Source organism: Cupressus sempervirens, chromosome 11 (assembly GCF_028749045.1).
Source record: "Cupressus sempervirens isolate cs-2001-9-10 chromosome 11, ASM2874904v1, whole genome shotgun sequence".
NCBI classification, from domain to species: Eukaryota; Viridiplantae; Streptophyta; class Pinopsida; order Cupressales; family Cupressaceae; genus Cupressus; species Cupressus sempervirens.
In genome coordinates, this window is record NC_143128.1 from 804,980,916 (window position 1) to 804,997,447 (window position 16,532).

Below are 16,532 nucleotides of genomic sequence, written 5' to 3' on the forward strand. Positions count from 1 at the left end.
ATGCCCAATGTGGGTCCCACCGCTACGAATAAGAAAATCTGATCCGTGAAGTCACCAGGGACGTGGGTCCCGCTGCCACTTTCTTCTTCCTTTTTCACGCCAAGGGAATCCGGAAGTTTTGATTTGACGCCGACCCGTCATCGACGTCTTTGAGAGCATGAAAACATTTTGTAATATAAAAACTTTATCACTCCTCCTTAATTCGTTTAGTTTATATTTACTGTCATAATGATGAAACATGCAAAATTCAACGTGAAATACTTTTAGGTCTCTACCTTTCTTAAAAGCCATGGTTTCGGTCTTTTGGGTTTCTTTAAGGCTCATTTGTTTTATGGATACATGTGAAATACTTTCCTTTTTATTTTATTTTTTATTTTTATTTTTTTAAAAATGGTTTTGTCTTACAATTACACAATTGTTTAGTTGTTTGATAGGAGACTATTGAGTGTTAGGCTTTTTTTAGAATAAAATAATGGATGGTTAGGTAACAAAAAATATTGCATCATGGGTTTTATTTCAAATCATTCAATTTTATTCTTAGACCGACAAAAAAATATTGCGTCATGGGTTTTATTTCAAATCATTCAATTTTATTCTTAGATCAAGGGTCTATTGAGTATCTCAAAATTTTGTGTTCACTTACTATTCGTATTTTTGTTTATATATTTTTTTGTGTTGCTAAATAAATACTTAACTTTTGTTGCTATAGTTTCATATAATTAACAATGAAACTAAAATGAGAATTATTTTCGTACTCTTTAATTTTGAAAAAAAGAAATCATAAATTGCATAACCAAAAATTAAAATTAATACAAGGCCGTAGTAGAATATACTCTAGGCTTGATCATTTTTATGTTAATTCAGACTTCTTTTCCTCCTCTCCTAATCAACAACACTCCCCTGTGTTTGCCTCCTCTTCTTCTATTTCTGATCACCTCCCCATTGTTGCTCTTATCAGGATTAGGAATGTTGTTGTCCCTAGCATACATCATAATGAGAAATTTATCCTCAATACCTCCCTACTAAAAGATCCAGACTCTATCATCGTTGTTAAAATGATAAGATCCTTTAATCTCCTTAACCAATTCTCTTCCCACGTTGATAGATGGAACACGAATGTTTCGTCATGGAGGAAAATCTTCCAAACTCTGGGTCAAAAGAAGGCTAAAGATTTTACAAGGGTGCAAAACATTCTAAATGATTGCCTACAACATGCTGAAATTGATGCCCAAGCTAATCCTACTTCTATTTCGCATATTCAACGTGTCATTGTTGCTAGAGATTCCTTGAGGAAGCACCAACATATTAAGACCATAGGAGCCTCGGTTAGGAGCTGACAACAATGGTTGAAGATAAGGGATCTAAGTTCTTTTTTAATTTCTTAAGGCAGAAACAGGTTAAAGAAAAGATAAGACATAATCGTTGTTGACAATCAGGAACTCACCGATATCAATGACATTGTTGTTGCCTTTGAAAGCTTATACAAAATTTTATTTAAATCTGAAGACAACGATATAGCCAGAGATCTTAGGAATAAATGTAAAGATCTTATTCCTAAGAAAATTTCTAAAGTGGATGCTTCTCTTCTTAAGGCTAGGATTTCCATATAAGAAATTTCTAATACCAAAACTACTCTTAAGATTGATAAAGTGCCTGGGCATGATGGCCTTACGACTGAATTCTATAAATTGAAAATTGATTGGATTGCCAAGGATCTATTCGATTTATACTCTGAAGCTTATGATCTTGGTACTCTTGGTAAGTCCATTAATGTTATTAAGCTCATCTCTAAAGATGGGGATAAGTCTTTAATTAAGAATTGGAGGCCTATCACCTTGCTTAACATTTCTTACAAAATTCTTGCTAAGGCCTACCCAGACTCATTTCATTAAGGGAAGATACATTTTAGAAAATCTTGTCACCAGTTGGGAATCTATGGAATGGGCTAAGACTTCGAATCAAAACTCTGCTATGTTTCTCTTAGACTTTGAAAAGGCCTATAATCGAGTTGAATGGGATTTCATTCTTTCCATTCTTCAAGCCTTTGGGTTCCCTGATGAATTTGCTAGATATATTCAAGTCCTCCTGAAGGATTCCTCTGTTATGATCAAAATTAATGGTTCTTTATCCAATCCTATTCTCTTGTCTCGATCCATTAGGAAGGGTTATCCCCTAGCTCCTGCTCTTTTTGTCATTTCCTTTGATGCTCTATATTATCTCCTCAGAGATAATACTATGTCCCCCAAAGTCCATGGGATCTCCCTTCTAGATAACTATGAACTTCTTAATATCCAATTTGTTGATGATACTTCACTTTTTCTTGAACTATCTTATATTAATATTCAACATCTTAACAAGAAACTTGATATTTTTAAAACTATTTTGGGTGCTCGCATCTCTAAATCCAAGTCCATCATGCTTGGATGGAAAGAGGAATCTCCAGACTAGTTTCTCCAGTTTGGTTACTCGCGGGGTAGTCCTAATGAGATTGTGAGATATGTGGGGATTCCTTTTTCCATCTCCCCTTCCCTTAGAGACATGTAGATTTGGATTAAAGATAGAATTATTAAATTAAGAAGATTTACAAATGGGATAATAGGGTGCTATCCCTTGCTGGTAGAGTGCAGGTTTGCCAAAAAAAAATTGTCTTCCTATAGCATCTACTATTCCTCTGTTTGGATGTTCAACAACTATCAAGTCTTTGAAATTCAAAAGGATATCAAAAGATTTCTATGGTCTGATAGCAAAGGTAATAGGAGAAAACATGCTTTCAAATGGAGTTGATGTCACATTGATAAGAAAATTGGGGGTTTAGGTCTTAAAGACCTTAGAATTCAAGGAATTTCCCTTGCTACTAAATGGATTTTTCAGACTCTTGATGGCCAGGAGCCCTAGAAAATTCTTCTTAGGAGTAATATTCAAACTGGATTTTCCAAGCAGGCCAAATCTTGGAAAAACCTTCCTTTTGTTGATCTTGTTGCGAGATCATTTCATGGCTCTGTCCAAGGCTCCCTAGTCTTTAAATCCATTTGGAAGGCTTGGGAGCATGTGAGGGGATTTATTTATAACTCTAACTTTGACAATAATAATTCTATTCACGATGAACGTACCATCTAGTGGAACCTTCAACTTAATGGAAAACCTCTTGCATTAACTCAAGGGTGTTATGCTAAGTACTGGTACAGCCAAGGTATTAAATGTTTTCTTGGTATTCTAGAAAATGACAATCTTTTGAGTTGGCAGGATATTAGTCGTAGCTTTAATCTCCTTGAGTCTCATAAACGCACCTATAATATGATTGCTAATGCTTGTCGTCCTCTCAATCTCCCTTGTAGATGTGATGTGGGTTCCCATAGATTTCTTTCTTTCCACTAGGATGATGCTTCCCTCCTGCATAAGATCAAAGCTAAATATATCTATAAAGTACTTAATAAAGACCACTTTGTTCTTTCCCACCTTAATTGCCTCTAGTATATGAATCTCGACCCTTCTGAATGGCAGAAAACCCTTAAATTTTTTTGGAAGTCTCATATTCCTCCTAAGATTCTTCTTTTTAAATGGCAGCTCCTTCTAGATAGACTTCCTGTTAGGAATCATATTGGGGATAATGACTCATGTATTATCTGCAAGACCCCTGAGCACATAAGGCATTTCTTTTTTAGCTTTCGTTTTGCTAGAATTATATGGAAGTTTTTTGGGATCTCTGTTACTGATCATGCCTCTTTTCTTGATATTATTCTTGGAAATATTTGTGGTCTTAAAAAGGATGCTAACTACTTTTGGAATATTCTCTCTTCTCATATTCTATGGTTTATTTGGAAATGTAGAAATGAGGACAAATTCCAAGGTATTGGTAGAACTCTTACTTTGTTTCAGTTGAAACTCATACATTTTAAGATTGTCTCACAGGTTTGCTATATTTTAAGACTAGAAAGAGACAAGTTGAGAAGATTCCTTCATGTTGCGCTTGCCACTATGTTCATTTATAAGATGAAGAATGGGCTGGAATGGGCTAGCATTATTGGAAATCGTTCATCATTTGATGAATTTCTCAAGAATCTACTTAAAGAAATGAGGGATACTAGAGGCCCCTTTATGACAAGCTGGAGTTATTTGTTCATATTCTTGAGCATAAGAAAGTTGTTTGGATGGAAGGAAAGTTTGGATGGACCTCCTGGGTTGAGGATCAAGATGATATCCTGGATTAGATACTTTTTCCTCTTTTTTGTTATCTCGATAAACTATTACATATAGTGATAGTTGCTTTCTTATGCTTTCAAACTGAACTTGGTGGATAGAGGCTCGTCTCTCCTTTTGATATTGTAGCCTTCCTTTTTGATCAATCGATTAGTTAATTTAAAAAAATTAATACAAAATATATATTTGAAAAATCACTACTATGAAGGCAAGAGTCTACAACACAACGGTAAATTGTGGGTCTCTCATCTAGGAGGTGTAACACATAATAATAATAATTAATCTCAACAAATAATAATAAATAAATAATCTAGACTTTGGTCATTTATGTAAACATACACACATATTTATATGCATGTGTATATTTGTATCTATTTGTATAGCTATATATGAATATTTATATGTATATATGAGTGCACATGTATATACAAACATATATGTGTTTTATAAGTAAGAGATATTTTCCACCTCAAGTTAAATTACGATATTGCCATCAGGATATTGTGTATGTTTGTGTGCATGTATGTCTATATATTTGTTTTTGGTTGTTTGCAAATACATATATATACATACATATACATATACATGGAATTATGTGTGAATATGAGTACATATATGTACGTATACACATACATGTATGTGTTTACATATAGATTTACATGTGTTTATGTACGTACATATACGTGTATCTATATGCTTAAGCATATGCATACATACATAAACATGCATGCATAGATATTGTTAGCCATGTTTTTAGGGCTAAGTTTTGTTTGAAATTCTCATCATGATCTTCGAATAATTTTTTCTTTTCTTCATAAACCTTTAGGTGTCATTTCAAAATTTTCAAAGGGAAACCCTAAGTAAAATCTAAAACCCTTCTAAGTCCTTCATTTTCTTCCAAGTTAGTGTCTCCTTTTAATTAAATATCTTTATGCAACCTACATTTGTGGGGTTTCTTTTTTAAGTTAGATAAAACATTTGCGGGCCCAAAAAAGTTGTCTTTCGATGCATTGATTTAAAGTCGCGTGGCATGTTTATATTGGTTGAATGCTTGTCTCGCTGAGCAAAGTGACCCCAAATGGTTATCTAATTCCTAATTGTCAGATCTTGGAAGATCTATGATTATTTCATGCTCGCATCTTGAAATTGCAAGGTTCTTACCTTTTGTGAAAATGCAAGAATCTAACACATGTCCAATGGGGCTAGTCAAAATAGAAAAGTCTACTTATCAACCACATTATGAAACTGTTAGATGTGCAATGATCAATGGATGTTGCTTTATCAAGTTTTGAAGGTGCATGGTTTTTTATGGAAGCAAAAAAGTGATAGTGTGACACGTGTCATGTGGGGGCCAGTGTTACGGTATAAATGACTATATGTCATCCTATTTTACAACTATCAGATCTTATAAAATTGATGGCTATCACTTTCTCACATCAAAAAGATGCAAAGTTTTTTTTATCAAAAGAGAGAAAATGATAAAGTGACACTTGTCCATGGTTGTTCAAGTCTAATATAAAAGAATGTTGAAACATATTTCAATCCTTGAGCTCAAGTTGTATACATGTCTTTGTGTAAATTTTTTGGTATGGATGAATAAGATTACATACCCATTATATTAATCACTTGTATATTTTGACTCATGTTGGTCAAATTTTCAACCAAATGCTTTGTTGCTATTTTGTCATAAAAAATTTGACCAAGTCTTATAGGTGTCAGAATTGTGATGACGTAGTTGGTCAAAAATGCACTCCTTTGTGAATAAGACCATTGGTCAAAAATTTGACCAAGTTTGGTTGAAATGTCAACCAAAGCATTGATCAAGATGCTAAACCCATAGCGACATCCTAGTTGATGCTTTGGTGGAAAGTTCCACCAATATTGGGAAACACTGGTGGAAATTTTGACCAACATGTTTTGTTTAAAAAAAAATTACTGGAAGATAAATATCCAAAGTAGGGTATGATATCACTATAGCATATAGCAATTGGATTCATTATTGTGTGGAGAAGACTCATTATCGATATGGTGATGAGCTATCGAATTGAATTATTGCTATAACTTATAGAGATATATCTCATTGGTGAGCAGAGGATACATAATTTTAGTATAGTGATGAGTGATAAGTCTTCATATATTTTTGTATGTTATAGTGATCATGATCTATTGCTGAGCAGTGAGAGCACAAAAAGGATATAGTGATTAGCGATGAAACCTGGAGATCATTGTAACTTATAGTGTTGGAGATCATTGTAACTATGAGTTGTGACAATAAGTTGAATGTGATCAATGATCATATTTTTTGTTATGGAGATATAGTGATCAACAATGAGCTACAAGATATCTCTATATGTTATAGTGACTTTTCAAGTGGTAATATTGAAGGGTAAATTTTTGGTATTGCCATACCTAATAGCGAGAAGGTGTATCAGAGATCACAGATGAAGGGTTCCTAGTATAGTGATAAGCGATGGTGATATCGCCATTGTTATAGTGATAGAAAAGAAGTTAAAAGCAATTCACTATTGTGAGAACAAGCTACAACGATCATAATTTCATATATTTATATCACTGAAAGTTGTAGCAACCAAATGTTTGAATATGTTTTATTAGAAAAGAAAATAAGTGCATGGAATGACTTCTAATAGCTAGTTCATTTGCTAGAATGATAAAAAATGGCTTTATGTTTCAATTCGTGTGGAAAGTAAATGAATGAATGCAACATGTTTGGTAATAAATGAAAATCATTACTAGTTTGAGCTCACAAAATCTTATAGGAAAATTGTGAGATTGTTGTTTGTATTTAGCTTTTATAGAGAGTTATACTTAGACAAAAGTTTCAAAAGGTTTCATGGAGAGTTTTGGTTCTACATAGAAGAGGAAGGCTAAGAATGCCAAAAAGGGTAAAGCTAATAAGAAGAAGAAAGTAGATGATGAAGTGACACCAAGGAAATTGAATCAAGACATTATTGAATAGATGGCTTTTGCAAGTCCTAAGTCAAGAAGAAGAAAATTCGCATCCCCAGACAAAATTGAAGACAAGTACAATGACATTGGAGATGTATGGACTAGGATTAGGGGCTATGAGCTCCTTTTATATCATTATGTGAGGAGAAATCACAAGGCACCTACCTGTCATCCTTAGGAGATAAATTTAGGAAAAATTGACAATGGAAAATGTGTTTGTGAATGTGGAGTTACTCAAGGTCATTATAAGAAAATATAATGTTGAAGACAAATGCATATATGACAAGGATAGGGAAAAATACATGGACATATCTATTGAATCTCGAAATGAAGCTTTTAGAGTCACTGATGTTCTAACTAAAAGGTTATCATTCATAGAATTGAAAAATGAGTATGAGAGGTCAGATATTTCATATATGCAATAACAATTGATGTTGCAAAAAATAGAAAAGGACCCTATGACTATTGTAGATGGACCTCCATTCAGCATATGACTCTAGAAAGAGGAAGGAAACTATTGAATGAAGTAGGGGTGATGGTTCTACCTGGCTAGGATTTGAGTGCATCATACATTTTTGATAGTTTAATTAAATTTGGTAAACATGATATGAAACTTGATGTACATGGAGTCAAAGATGTCATAATTGGTTCAAGATTTGTGGAAGACAAAAAATAAATGTTGTTGTGGGCCTTATACCCCCCACACAGAAGGCCAAAAATTATTGATGTTGATTAGGCTTTTGGTCATTTGATGACATTGAAAGTAGGGGTGACAAACCCTAACAAGGTTGCATGTATGCAAGTGTACATATCATTGTTTAATCAAGCAAGTGTGAAGCAAGTGACATTTGAGAGGGATAACTAGAAGACATTATATGAAAATATGGTAAAGTTAGGGTAGCCTCAAGTGAAACCAATGATACAATAATCTTCTAATGCTTTAAGAATTTAATTAAAGAAATTTTGAGAGGAGAATGCAAAATTGAAAGATGTTTCGATGATTAAAAGAGAGGTCTCTGACACTCTAATCAGAAATCATTTTAAGAAGTTGCTTGACAAATCAGGTTAGGTTTGGGATATTTACAATACTTATAAACCCCTAACATTGAGCCATAATGAGATATATAAGAGCTTGGTCAAAGAAAAGAATACCCTTGAAGAAGATGAAGAAATTTAGGAAGCAGAAATGTTGATTGAGGATCATAATGCATATTCACAAGAATTTAAGTTCTCTTTCAGGTTAATGGAGGAATTGGTTACAGAACACAAAGTTATATCTTAGCATGTTAAAAATGGGGACACCATTGACCGAGAGGGATGGATGGATATGTGCTATGTGATATAGGAATGAGCCTTAGAGGATGCACAAAATGATGACCTGGAGATGTCAAAGGCCAAGATGCAGATGGAGCAGATGTTTGAAATTGAGATCAAGGCAAGAGAAGTAATCAGTGATGCAAATCTACTGGGAGATGTCAAATATGTAGAACACACTAGGCAATGCAATGATTTTATTGAATCATCATCATCAAAATCGGCAAAATAAGTCTTTGTTCTATAAACTTGTTTTATGTGCATACAATTAATTGTTAATGAGTCAATTAGTTATAAATTTAGTAAACAAAGGGACATACCCTTTCACTATGTAACCAATCTAATGCCTATAATTATAAGAGATAGATTTAGAATAGGATATCGTATCATATAGAATTACTATCAAGACATTATTCTTATAGTCATACAGAAAGAAGTTGATTCTATTGTCTACTCTGGATTTTGGCTAGAACTGTCTACATGTTTATGATAGTATCAATACTATGAAAACATAGAGAGATTTATAACAAGTAAATTAAAGAAAAATAAATTAGATAAGTTCTAGTTGTATGCTCACTATAATCTAATTGAACTTTTATATTAATTTATTTTGTATAGAGAATGCAACAAAACATATTGCAAGTTGCATTTTCAAAATTAAAGTATTAAATATAGAACTAGTAGTATAACTATATCAAATAATTATGACCCTTATGAATAGTTTAAGATCTTCAATAACTCTTTGAATCTAATACTTCCACAGTTGTTCCAATCATCTTCAACATTTTATTTGGGACAACTTCATCCTTTCAAGTCTTTAGTTGCTGCTTTTGGTTTAAATTGCAACTTATCAATATGTTCTGCTATATTTCTTGCAATTCCTTCCAACATCTCTCCCTGATCATTGCATGCAATTTATAGCATTCAATTCATAAATTAAATATAAAGACATTTGTTATACTAAATAATTTTGACAAAAATAAATGGCAGAAATAATATAAAAACCATTATATAGATAAATGAAAAATATGAATGGACTTTCATATCTATACTTCAAGAAACAATAACTATAGTAAGACATGAGAACAATAATAAATCATCAATTAGAAAAAAAAGAAGAAGAAGAAGAAGAAAAAGAGTGTCACCCTATAAAAATAAGTCCTTTTATATATGAAAAATGGTAGAGAGCCTTCCTTCATTGCTCTAGTGTTTGTGGCTCAAAATTTCTAATCTGCTAATGCATTTGGAATGCTTGAGAAAACACCCCATTTTTGTCTCTCATTTGAAGTTGTGAAGGCTCAACTCCATAAAATATTGGTATTATGGGTGCTCCACTTTTGACAATCATCTTTAGTTATCTTAAGCACTAAATGGATTCTACATAGTTAATAGAAAGTATGAAAAAATGCACATATGCTAAGTGAATGGATTCTTCTATTCATCGAGGTATGTTGTTATGAGAAATAGTTAATTGGCTTCAAGTGTGTTAACTATCTTCAAGGTGTGCATGAAAAGTAGTTTTAATCCATAATCAAAAAATTTGGTGTTATAACAATTAGCCCTAGATGGCTCCTCCATGGTCATTGAGAAATAAATAAAAACCAATATGTTATATCATTGCCCTTAGACAACTTCCACAGTAGAGAAAGATGATCTTGTAAATTCTATGGAGACAAGACAAAATTCCATTAGACAAGTGAATTTTATTAATGGTGTGTCAAGTTACCTGCCCAATTTCTCTACAAGACAATATATGCCTTCATCAAGAATTGTGTACATACTACTATAAACTTTAATAAATAGATAACATTTAGGACCTTGCTCAATTGTACATCATTTCCTTCTTTTGGCCTCTACCACCATTTGTTAGCTTAGAATCTGTTGCATCATTCTTCTCATTAGTACTCCCTCTTCTCTTGCGACGCCTACCAACACCTCTTACCTCAAGCTAGGGAACTTTTGCATCATCATTCTAATTTGAGCCCTGCTTTTCCATGATAGAATTAGAAGACTAGTATGGAACAACTATGAAAATTCTTCTAAAATAAGAAAAATAAAATTAAAAAGCCAAAATCTTCACGTCATCTTCCAATATAGATATTGGTGAATCAACATCTCCTTCAACCTTGGCAGCCATAGCATTAACCATTTTCAAAATCTACATGATGAAATGGAAATTAAACCCAAAATAATCAAAAGAAGGAAAAATTACAACCATCAAAATATAGGGTTTATACTTTGGTTATGAAATAAACTAGCAAAATGAATGCACATACAGCCTTTCGACTATGATTAATCATGAAAGACTAGAAAAGAGGTATCATCTATGAGGAAATATTGACAATTCAACCTTATCAAATTGAAGAGATATAGGTGTAGAATAGTTCAGCTCTCCACAAACTAAATTGGAGTCCCTTGAAGATGTTACATCCAACTTTAGGTGCATGACACTCAAAAGTTGAAGCTACATGCTTTAACATTTATGATAACCACATTCAAATAAATATACTACTTCAAATTATTCATCATTAGCAAGTAACTAAATGGAAGCTATCAATTAAAAATGGCTCAAATAAAAAAGAGTTCAGTATTTTCAAAGAGTCGTTGGAAGTATTCAAATTAAAGAGGCTAGAAAATCTAGTAATGTTATGCTTGACTACAAATTCAATGCAAAGGTTGGGGACTTCGATTTAGCCTGAATGTTGGAGCACAATAATTTGTCTCAAATTAAAATTGTAGCTAGAACCCACAATTATCTAGCTTCTGAGTGTGTGATGATAGGAGGAACAAGCCCTAAATCAAATGTTTAGTGTTTTTGGGTTGTGGCCTTGGAAATTGCTACAGGAAAAAGAGTAGTAGATTTGAGCTTGCAAGAGTATCATACGAGGCTTGTGGAGTGGATATGGGATCACCATGGTCATGAAAAAGTTTTGGATGCTGCAAATATAAAGTTAAATGAGGAGTTTGAGAAGGACAAAATGGAATAATTAGCAAGGATAGGGTTGTGGGGCTCATCTAGATCCATCCGCAAGACCCAAAATGAGGCAAGTGGTAAAGTTGTTGAAGCTAGAAGATCAAGTACCTAATCCTCATTTGTAGGCTCTACATTGAATTTTGTGCCTTATATTTTTCACTTAATATTGTCAGTTTTGGATGCATGATTTGATTAAACAAATTTTTTTGAAACATTATATTTAAAAAATTATATAAAATTACATTGTTACTACTTACAAGTCGAGAGTGAAGATTCATATAGCCACCAGAGCCAAGTTTGTGTTGGCCAACATTTTTTAGTCTTGCTTATGTAGCTTTTGATGTGTCCTACAGTCTATCAAAAGTTCAAGAAACATGTTAGATTATATATTCACCAAGATCACTAATTAGTGCATTATTAAATTCTACTTAATACTATCATGACATACCTTTTTGTTCCCTTTTCTAGTTCATTTCCTTTGCCACGTAGCCTTTTCTCTTTTGCATCTTCTATTATTTCATTTCACTCCATCAATGGAATCATAGGAGGATGCTCATACTTTAGGTTATCCTTTTGACCCCTTCTATATTGGTCCCTCATAAGCTTTATATGTTTGGATGCTCTTTTGAGAAGTAGGGCACTGCCAAAATTATTTTTTCCCAAAAAGGTCCTCAAAAGATGTAATGAGCTGATTTTTTTTCAAGACCTTGTTCATTTCACCTTTAAAAGAAAAATTGTTAGATTAATAACTTTAATATAGTACAATAAATGAAACCAAAGAAAAATATTGTAGCAATGATATAAAACTACGTACCTTTTTTGTATAGTGGGTCCAAATAGCTTTAATGTCATTTCAAAAAGATGATCATAGAAAACATTATTTCCTAGAAAAATATCATCGGATTGTTAGCCCAAAATGAGTTATGTATAAGTAAACTACAATTATACTGTAAATAATAATAATTTGAAAGCACTAGGAAGCTTTGGTAATTCTAATAGTAACATAGTTTTCTTGTCCAACGATAATGTCCCTGTAAATGAAACAATACTAGTCACACAAGCTGCTCCAGAAATGGTTTAGCTTCAATAGTACTGGTTTGTGTTGTTATATCAATTGACAGTGTATCTATTAGTGCATAAAATAGGTCCATGAGTATAAAATCCACCTAACAGAAAAAATAATGCATGATTAGCACATTAAAAAATATAACAAAATAAGGTTTACCAGTTGTACTTGGCATAGTCAAAGATAAATGTAAGCTCCTTGTTGTCGACAATGCAATTAGCAATATTAGAGTGATGACTGAAGGAGGCATCCACATTTCATCATGAGTTGAACAATACATTGCTAGAAAAGACATTTGCAAGATAAAGATCAAATGAGATACTAGCTAGAAGCATCCAAAAATCAAAGTTAAGTGTTATAATGTTGATGAAAACAAACAATGTTGCACTAGTAGGGCCACAATCTTCTATTATTTCTCATATTGTTTCACATGTAGCCAGTGAACTTCATGTACCAATTCTTTCATTTGGAGAAACAGATCCAACTCTCTCATTATATCTGTATGGAATGATTTGTTTCCATGGGAGAAATGGATAGCTTCTTATTGTGGTTGCATATACAGATGATATGTATGGAATGATGGAAGTTGCAATTGTGATTAGTTTTTATGGATGGAAAGATATAATTCTCACATTGCATTTTTTGGTGCACTAGAGTTAATTTTAATATGCATAATAGGGTTATCTTTGTATAACTACAGTAGTTTGGATTTTTGATATAGGAATGTGGTGTACAACTGATGTATTCTTTCTTCTCACAGGAGTTTTTTTATGGACTTTGGAGCATAAATAAAATCATGATTTTCAAGGATGTCCAAAGGAGAAAGCCACATTGTTAGTAAAGAAATTTGCAACATTGTTTATTTTCATTAATGGATAAAGATCAAAGTTAAGTGTTATAATGTTGTAAAGAGAAAGTGTTACTTACATGAAGGTTGTGCACTACAACCCTTACCATATTGACCACACAGTCTCACAGGTGTCACAAAATCTTGTAAGAAGAACACATAATATTTTAGATCATGATCCATAAGATACTATAAAATATAAACATATATTGAACTTTTATTATTGCTTAAGATTAATTACTTCTTATTTTCAAAGAATTGACTCTAAGTATCAATTCTTCTTTCAATGCCTTTGTCTCCTCGATTATGTTTCTCTTGAGGACATGCTTAAGAATTTCATCACTATATTTTTTTATGAGTTTATTGGCCATGAATACAGAGTCAATGCTACACATGATGTCATCTTCAAATGACGCCTGTGTTTTAGATTGAATTTGATCTTTATTTTCACTTTTCCCTATCAATAAGTATCAAGTTATGACATCAATATCAGTAAAATTCCATCAAAATAATTTACAAGCCATAAAGAAAAGAACATAATAATATGATATTTGTTTCTATATAATTTGTACAATTACACTAATTAAGGTTTACCTTCACTGAAGAAGGTGTGTGAGTTGGTACATCCTTACTTGTACCTTGTGGTTTATCCATGTTGCCCTATGAAAATGATTAGTAATTATTAGCAATCAACATCAGAATGAAAATAATAGACTCACCCAAAAAATAATTAATAAAATAGTAGATTTTATATTGGAGTCAATATTTCCACATTTTCCTTAGTCAAGGAAGACAGATCAGACAAATATCTATTTGGTGATACCTATAATCCATAAAATGAGAGATGTACTAGGACTAAAGTTGATGTTGATGGTAAAGAGAAGATATGAAAATAATTTTTTTAATCTATAGGGTCTATTGACTTATACCTATCAATCCATGTGTTGTGCAAGATCTTGGTCAAAGGCGTTAAATAGCCTACATATGTAAATCATTTATCTTAAGTTAACTAAACATTATATGATATATATGCTACAAATTATGTAAAAGATAAAAATTACATGATGCATTCAACAAAATCATTGTCTATTTTTTAATTCCTTACCTCTACTTTATGTGTGGTAGCTATGCAATATCATTGTATATACTCCATGACAGTAGAGTTCAACACATAATAACTTCATTATAAAAACATATAATTCAAACCAATTTCTATAAATAAATCATAACCCCATCATACTTGACATTGATCATCATCTTCATCCATGTCATCATCATCATCACCATCATTGTACTTGTCACTTTGATCATCATTGTCACCACCATCATCTTTATCACCATCATTATCATCTTCGTCACCATTATCATGACTATCATCATCATGACCATCATTGCCTTGATCATTGCCATCTTTATCAACATGATCATGATCATCATGATCATCACCATCATCGTCAGCATCACCAGAATTATCTTCTTCTTCTTCATCATTTTGTAACAGTCGTTCATGTTCATTATTTACTTCATCTTTTGATTCTTCAATATCTTCTTCTTCCATCACATTATACTTTACCAACCTTCCTCCTAGATCATGTCTAACAAAAAATGACCAACCTAGTTTATGTGGAATCCCAAAGTAAAATACTTGCTCATATTGGCTTGGAAGAACATAGGGCTCATCTCCAACTGGCTCAAACAACCTTGTATTAATCATTGTAAATCCATTATCGTGTTCAATAACAATCCTATTAGGATCATTTTGATTCAGCCATAGCCTGCACCATTTAATGACAAATAGAACTAATTTGAATAAATTAAAGTCACACTCAAGTATATCATCCAAAATGCCATAGTATTGATTTTCATATTGTTGAGGATGTATGTCATTTCTCAACAAAATATTGGTGACCTTGAAGACTACACTTATTCCAGAATCACAAGTTTTCTTTATTTCATCTAACTTTTTTATGCAAAATTTATGACCATGGTAGTACACAGTCTTGTGGTGTTTGATCTACAATTACTCAAACATGTCAAGATTACTTTCATTGATCTATGTGTTGATATTAAACTTATGAGTCATGATTAGTAATGTTCTACATACCTTTCTATCTCTTAAGCCATATGCTAGATCAAGTACTATTGGTGTAGCATTGGGATCTCCATTATGATGAGCTTTTTAAACCAATGATGCAACACCATCCCATGTTAATGAGTGACCATTTTCTTGAGACTGTTGAATCCATACTATCATTTAATCAAGATTGTTTGCAATATATGAATGTAGTGCATCGGTGAATACATAAAGTTACGTTGCAATTCTAAAGAATGAGACCTCTTCAGAAACGAGTCTCCAATTTTAAAAAATGGAGACCTATATTTGGCTCAGGTACCCAATTCTAAATTTAAAAAATGAGTACCAATTTAAAACAAGAATTGGGTACCCATTTTTTATCTACATAAAAAGTTTGATTTTTTTAGAAATGGGTACCCATTTTAAAAATCTGGTAGCCATTTTTTAATTTAAAAAATGGATACTTGTTTCTAAAAATCTCAAATTTTTAATTTTTGGGGGGATTTTAAATGCCACTTTTAATTGTTTTAAACAGGTACCCATTTTTTGAACTCAAATAATGGGTGCCCATTTCTTACAACATGGGGCTTGATTTTTTTTTTCTGACTTAGATTTTGGTTTGGAATAGGCTTGGTGAGGCCAAGCCTATGCCTTGACCTCTCAAGATTTGGCTAAGGCATTGAATTGACAAATTCATGCCATGCCATAATTTTTAGAGGGTCTTCTCAATCAAATTTCTTTATGAAACAAAAACCCATTAGAGCTCTCACTATCCTAATTTTAGAAATATAAATTTTATAGTGTTACGATTTTATTTACTATTTTTGTATTTTTTTTTTAATCAAAGATGGTACTTAAATGTAAAATAGTGATGTTCACTAAAAATTTAATAACTTTTTTGTTTTATAATTTTTCTTAAATTAATTTATATGTCATCAACTTACATTCAATTTTTTTGAAGACAAAACAAAATAATTTTTGAAAAAAAAGTGAAATTTTGATCAAATTATGGTGTTTGTACATGAGAGGCTTAAAAATTTACCTTTATAGCCAATTTAAAATTAATAATAATAAAATATTCAATAAAAAATTA